The 6,598-nt window shown below is 48.5% G+C and overlaps 1 long non-coding RNA gene across 1 annotated transcript; it reads right to left on the bottom strand.

Moving 5' to 3' along the window:
* Positions 1-1,158: 1,158 nt before the first annotated feature.
* On the bottom strand, positions 1,159-6,220 carry LOC125709463 (uncharacterized). The gene is made up of 3 exons (XR_007382720.1): positions 6,046-6,220; positions 3,606-4,602; positions 1,159-1,525 (listed from the first exon to the last, which is right to left on the bottom strand). It is a non-coding gene; the product is annotated as an uncharacterized LOC125709463 (long non-coding RNA).
* Positions 6,221-6,598: the final 378 nt, after the last annotated feature.

Below are 6,598 nucleotides of genomic sequence, written 5' to 3'. Positions count from 1 at the left end.
TTTAACCAAGGGCCATTTTTATTGCATATTTAATTTCAGGTTAATGCATTTGGTTTTGCAGCTGAGGATGCATTTATCATTTAGTTTAATAAGAAATAATCATTTTTCTTCAGAGTACCTTCTGTTTCAGCCACATTTCATAGGAAAATACTTACAAAATCAGCCAGTGATTCTCAGAAACTGGGCCAGTTGTCCCCTTCACGCTTGTCTTTGTCCCCTGCTACACATCTGATGTTATCGTCTTTTCAAGGACCTTAATGACCACAGTGGCCTCCTTCTGCTGCAAGGGTGACGCTGCAGAAATGTCATCTTCTTGGGCTCACAAAGTACCAGTTTAGCTGTGACAGGAAGCGAGCTGCCCTCCCACACCATTTCCAAAAGTGCGCTGATTCACAAGCCATTGCTATGCCAACGGCAATCTGAGACATAACCCCGGCCGCCCCAATCTAAAAGGTCACACAGGCCGAGATGACGTCCCTGTTCCAGCTTGTGGGCTGTACGTGCTGGACCGCCATGTCATCTCGCTTGTTTGTGTTCCCGTTTAGCTTTTGTGGTGTCCCCTACTCTCCAGCGGCATGAAAGGGTCAGCGATGGTGTTACATAGATCCCAGAGCGGTTAATCTACTGGCTTTGGTCATTATCACAGCCCTCATGCAGCATCCCCGGGTCTGCAGGAGGGGTTAAGTCAGGTGACCCACCTCACCCTGGCACTTGTACCCAGATGTCTAAGCCCACACCCCAATGTAACTCCCAAAGACTTACATTTTAACTATGTAGCGGACTCTTTCATCCAGAGTGATGTACATTTTTGAGAAAGCTGGAGTAATTGGAGGTTAAGGGCATTTATCACCAAGTCAATGATAAAACCGCTATGCTGATGGTTGGATATGAACAACCCTGGATATGGCAACCCTGCAGTCACAGGTTTAGTGGCCTACGCCGCTCATGCATACACCCTTTACCCAGACTGAGCTGCTGCTCCTTCCTCCCACCCCCTATGTACCATGCTGCCCAGAGCAAGTCTCCTTGTATCTCTGAACTCGGAACATTTCATTGCGAAACATAGAGACATTTACAACATTTATACAGAGAAGTGGTTTTATTTTGGTGCAAGACAAGGCCTTGACAGTAACAGCATATAGCTGTGATACAATGATATGGGGGGGGGGGGGTGAGGTAGTGCTGGTACAGTTGCCTCATACCTCTGGGGCCTGGATTTGAGTCTCCACTGGGATTACAAGTGTGTGGAGTTTCCATGTTCTCCCTGTTGCATTGTGGGGTTTCCATGTTCTCCCTGTTGCATTGTGGAGTTTCCATGTTCTCCCTGTTGCATTGTGGGGTTTCCTCCAGGTGCTTCAGTTTCCCAACCTCCCCCAAACTCCAAAAACATGCTCAGGTTGAAAGGAGTTACCAAATTGCCCACAAGTGGGAGCGAGTGGTGTGTGTCTGTGCCCACCAATGGGTTGGCGCCCCATCCTGGGTCGTTCCCTGCCTTGTACCCATAGCCTCCAGATCTCCTGCCACCCTGAATAAGACAAGAAAATGGAGGAATGGATGGATGGACAATGATACAGAGAAATACAATATGGACTAATTTAAACAAGCAGGATGTAAGAATAATTCTCAGATAAGCAAATTGTTGCCGACATGTTATTTCTACTTTATATCTTTTGAGCTTTGAACCCCAGTGTGATGTATTTGTCATAATGAAATGCCGTGCGAATGTAGCATTCAGACGAGGGAATAGCTTGATGTTTATAGTATGAACCAGCTCTTTCAAAGCACCCATGTTTGCACTGGAAACTTCCGGAACTGCCGTCCGCGCCGCCATAATCAAAGCTAATCTGAACACCTGTTCACTCAAGTTAAAGGCAGACAAACATCTTATTTCAATTAGATGCTATTATTTCCCAGGGGGTGGCAATGTGTTGCTATGGACTTTTAACCGACGCAAATAAACCCGCAGCAAGATTGTTCTAATCAGATGTTTATGGACTCCCGCGGATGAGGTCCAGCCAATCACACTTCTCAGCCGACTTGCATTTTGAAGTCAACTCTTGGCTTTACTTTCAATTAAGTGCAAGATCTGCCATGGTTACGGGTCGGGTGTGTTAAATGAATGGTGAGCTGCTGCTCCCGAGGCCGTAACACAAAAAGGCAGGTGTAGGAGAGAGATATAGCTGCTGTGTGTTGCGCTGACGGCCCCTTTGGGCTCTCGTCACGCGTGCATTTCTGAAAAAGCCAGGGAAAGGGGCAGGAGTGAGTCCACAGTGGGACCTCTAACACAAGGAGGTCAGGACAACAATCATAACATTAATGCATGCAGAGCTACACGCGTTTCATCAGCCGGCCGTTTTTAGCCCTATCGATTTCCTGCTCTGCCTGCTCTGTCCGGGACTCTGCGCTGATGGCACTGCAGCTGCAGATATTATTCGTGCTGCTCCGGTAACGTGAGTTGTCGTGGCAACACTCCTCTGAGCGTACTCCACTGTCCATGACCCCCGCGAATCAAGTGTCACCTTCTGCTGATATTCTAAGAAGGGAAATGATGTCATCTTTGTTTTCCTGTGAGGTGATGGATTCATTACATTGGATGTGAAATGAAATTAACTTGCTGAAAAATAGCAAAACTAATACTAATTATCGCAAGCACTAATATTGTTAATATTATTATCTTTGTTTTATATCAAAAACGATGTAACATCGCTAGTATTAATGTTTACTTGGTTAGTAGACCCCGTTATTCCAATTTATTTATCTGAATACTTTGACGTCATACAGGTTCCCTAAATTCCGGCTAACAGATAATGCTGGATTATCACCAAAAAACACTCATTAGGCTTCTACAAATGAAAGACCCACATAATGAGAAAATATATTTCTTATTTGTGGGAAAGAAACAGGTGCTTCTTGATGGAAGTATATGCCATAAGTCATCATGAGAAATGGGCGACACAGAGAATAAAATCCCGCCCACAACAAAATCCGGCCAGTGGGAATGGAGTCCTGTCTCTCCATGACCCCGATGGCCTTCGAGTCACATGTGCGGTCATCACGATGGTCGACTCGGATTTCGCAGCGCCCCCCAGTGGTGGGCCAGGCAGCCTTTTCACATTAACGTCAGGGACGGCAGCAAATCCTTGCACCTTCCTGTACCATTCGTGCACTTCGGGGAGAGTGGCCCAGATACGCAAGGAAGGAGGAATCAGTGGCTTTTTTGAGGTGGGGTGCGGAGGGGGGTGCCGATGGCTGAGGTTGTCCATATTATTCTGCTCCATGACAATATTTACATCTCTGATGGGGTTCTGGTCAGATTTTCCAGGCCCACACCTTCCCGTCTGGGTCTCGGCTTTGCACTTGTTGCTCATTAACGACTGGCTCTTTGTTTTCCTCTTAACTAAAGATCGTACCCAGTAGAAAACAGTGCAGTCCAATGCCAGAGGACAGTCGGGGATTGCACAATGCACTGTTCCGCGTCATTACCAAAGGCCAGCAGATGGCCGGTCTGGAAGGGGCGCGGATATCAGACCGATGACGACGCGCGTCACGTTGCTACCACTGCGGTCCCTGTGACTTACTCAGTGGGTTAGAGAGTGCGACCCTACCTTTGGATCCCAATTCACACTTGGAGCTCTGGAGGACTCTTCTGATTTCGACATTGTTGGTCACACCTTGTCATACTACGTGACTTCTTGTGTCATGTGACTGGCGCAAGGGATTATGGGTAAAATGCTGGTGCAGGTTGGCCAAGGCTCAGCAATACTTCCCTCCCTGGAACTATTCAGAAATATAAAAATGAGCAAAGAAACACCGAAGCGGTGAAATTATTCTCATCACTGAATCTGGACCTATTTCAACCAATTTTACATAAATAACCTGTTCTCTCTGTAACATACTGGATTTCTATTGGCAGATCAGTGCTGCGATGCATTATTTCATCTTTATATCATTCCTGTGTGTCTCCAAGCAACAACACCCCACAGTGAAATCTAAACATGCTGTCTATAGGCCTACACAATGGAAAGGCCACTCTAGCCCTGTTATAATGATAAGAATCAAAGTGCTTGGATCATAAAATGTTCTCAGACAGTAATGGAATTGTCTACCACTGTCACACATTCACATCCACACCGATTCAGCTCCTCTAGTGCAACCAGTGAGGAGAACAGCTGACAGCTACTCCCACAAGCTATTTTCTTTTTCCCCAAACCGGTTCTGCAGCATTGACCCGTGGGAACAGCAAGGCAGGAATCGCACGGCTGGTTGCAGGTTCACGGATGACAAAGCCATCAAGAAGGCAGGGTAGCCTTCGGAGAGGAGGAAGCCGGGTCTGATGGAATCTGCCCCCGGGGCGTTTGGGCTGACAGACTCCCTGAGACACCTTGCTCTCAGCCAATCCGACGGCACATTGCGGAGGCGGGACCAGGAAAGCGGCCCGGCATCTCAGGTGACATGCCTAGCGGTGGAGGAGCACATATCACAGCACAGAAGATGTGGATCTGCTCGGTCCCCTCGCCATTCACTGAAGGACGAACCCCAGCATCAAGAAGAGGAGCCGTGTCTCTGCTTCCCAGGGCATCTCTGCTGAAGGCAGTCAGTTTTCTGAGCATGGAAAGAAGACAGGAAGTGAACAACACAGGCAGCACATAACAGCGAGTGATGCTGGGAGTCGGTCAGGCTGGACCATGCCACTGGCTCCTTTACAGGGAGACAAAGCTGATTGGTGGCATGTTTCAGAAATAAGAGGCTGGTCCAGCTCTCCCGGATGAAAAGTTACAAGCAAAGTGCGCCGCACTCTGAAGTGCATAGCAGACCTGGTAGTCATGGCAGAGGAGAAGCGCGGCACGAATTTCCACGGACGGTGGCAAGCACATCACATCCTCCTACACACAGCCATTCAAAATGACAGCCATGCATGGCAAACCGTTTGTTTACTTTTAATCTTCTGTTGCTGTTTGTCAAAATCTCTCATAAAATAAACCTTCCCCTTACTGGGTCCCAAATCAAGATGCAATGTGTACCCAATACCAGCAAAAATACAAAATATTTTTAAATATTCCTTTAATTTTAATATTTATTTAAAAAATAATGAATATGTCCATCCATCCATCCATCCATCCATCCATCCATCCATCCATCCATCCATCCATCCTCCAGTAAAGGGTGGAGGCTTAGGCTCCATCCTAAGGCAGGAGGCTGTTTGTAGATTGTATTTCCCCTAATTGCATGTTTTTGGATTATGGGAGAAAACTAGAGTATCCAGAGGTAACTCGCATGACACAGGGAGGATGTGCGAATTGTACTCGGACCCCCAAACAATGAGTTGTGAGAGGACTGTGCTGCCAACTGAGCTACAACAATCGCATAAAGAGCAAAATGAGGCCTACGCGATACCACACGACTTTGCTGATGCTACACCAAAGAGTGCGTGCGTAGTGCCAAGCTGTACGGGGGCAAAAACAGCGTGTAAACCGCAGCCGAACTCTTAAATGTCTGCATTCGCTTACTTACACAAAACACGCCTCGAAGACACATTCTAATTACACAACAGATGCAGCACAGTCCATCCAGAGAGCTTAAATGCACGGGCATGGTTATGTAAGACGCGATAATCCTCCGTTGCCATGGATACCGCGGTCCCGGCTGGCGTTCGGCTGAGCTGAAAGGTACGGCTTCGAGTCACTGCCAGAAGTATATTTTCGTTGTCACTAGATTAGCGGCACTCCGTGCGTTCGGAGACGCCCGCACCAGCACAGCGCTCCGATTATGTGAACGAAGCTCTCGTTTGCTTTGAAAGCATCCTCGAGTCCGCATCCAGGAATTCATTAACGGTTTTATCTGCTGCCCCCCCCCACCCCACACACACACACACGGCGCGGAGATGGATTGTGCCACATGAAATGAAAAAAAAAGATTAAAGCCCCCACTCCCCTTACCCTCCGCCCAGTGATTGATCGGCAGTAGAATCGCAAAAACCAGAGAGTATTTACCAGAAATGAATTATATTTTTTGTAATGCGCTGGCGGGAAATAGCATTTTAATTACCTCCGTGAACAACATCCGCAAAGTGCGAGTACACAGGGGCCTGGCCGTGCCCGGCGGGGCAAGGGTGAACTTTCCGGAACCCTGTTGCCGAGCGTGGGTCCCCGCAACACGGCACTGTGAAATCGTGACATGCTGTTTACAGGCCAGTGCTGGCGAAGGCGTGACGATTTGTCGGTGGAAAAAAATCCTGAGAGAGAGACACACACACAGAGTGAACACCAGGTGCCCTTTGACGGCTGCACTGAGTGAGGAAGCTCTACCCAGTAGTTTGTGAGTCACAGGTGGGTAGCGGGGGGGTGGGGGAGGGGGGGGGGTGTTTGTTTTTTAGCTGCCGACCCTCTTCATGGGCCTGCGGTGAGTGGGCGACCACCTGGATGGGTGTAAACACAGGGGGGAGGGGGGTGAAGGGGGGTGGGCTTGCTGCTGAGTCACAGCAGGGCTCTGTGAGCCCATGGGGGGGGGGGGGGAGTGTGTTGCCTGCATCATATTCTGCGGACACCAAACCTCCCCAGGATGTCAGCTGAATGGCTACGTAGCTTTAGTTTGCGTCCCC

This window comes from Brienomyrus brachyistius, chromosome 16 (genome assembly GCF_023856365.1).
Source record: "Brienomyrus brachyistius isolate T26 chromosome 16, BBRACH_0.4, whole genome shotgun sequence".
NCBI classification, from domain to species: domain Eukaryota; kingdom Metazoa; phylum Chordata; class Actinopteri; order Osteoglossiformes; family Mormyridae; genus Brienomyrus; species Brienomyrus brachyistius.
Note: the sequence above shows the minus strand (reverse complement) of the source record. Positions and strands in the feature narration are given on the sequence as shown.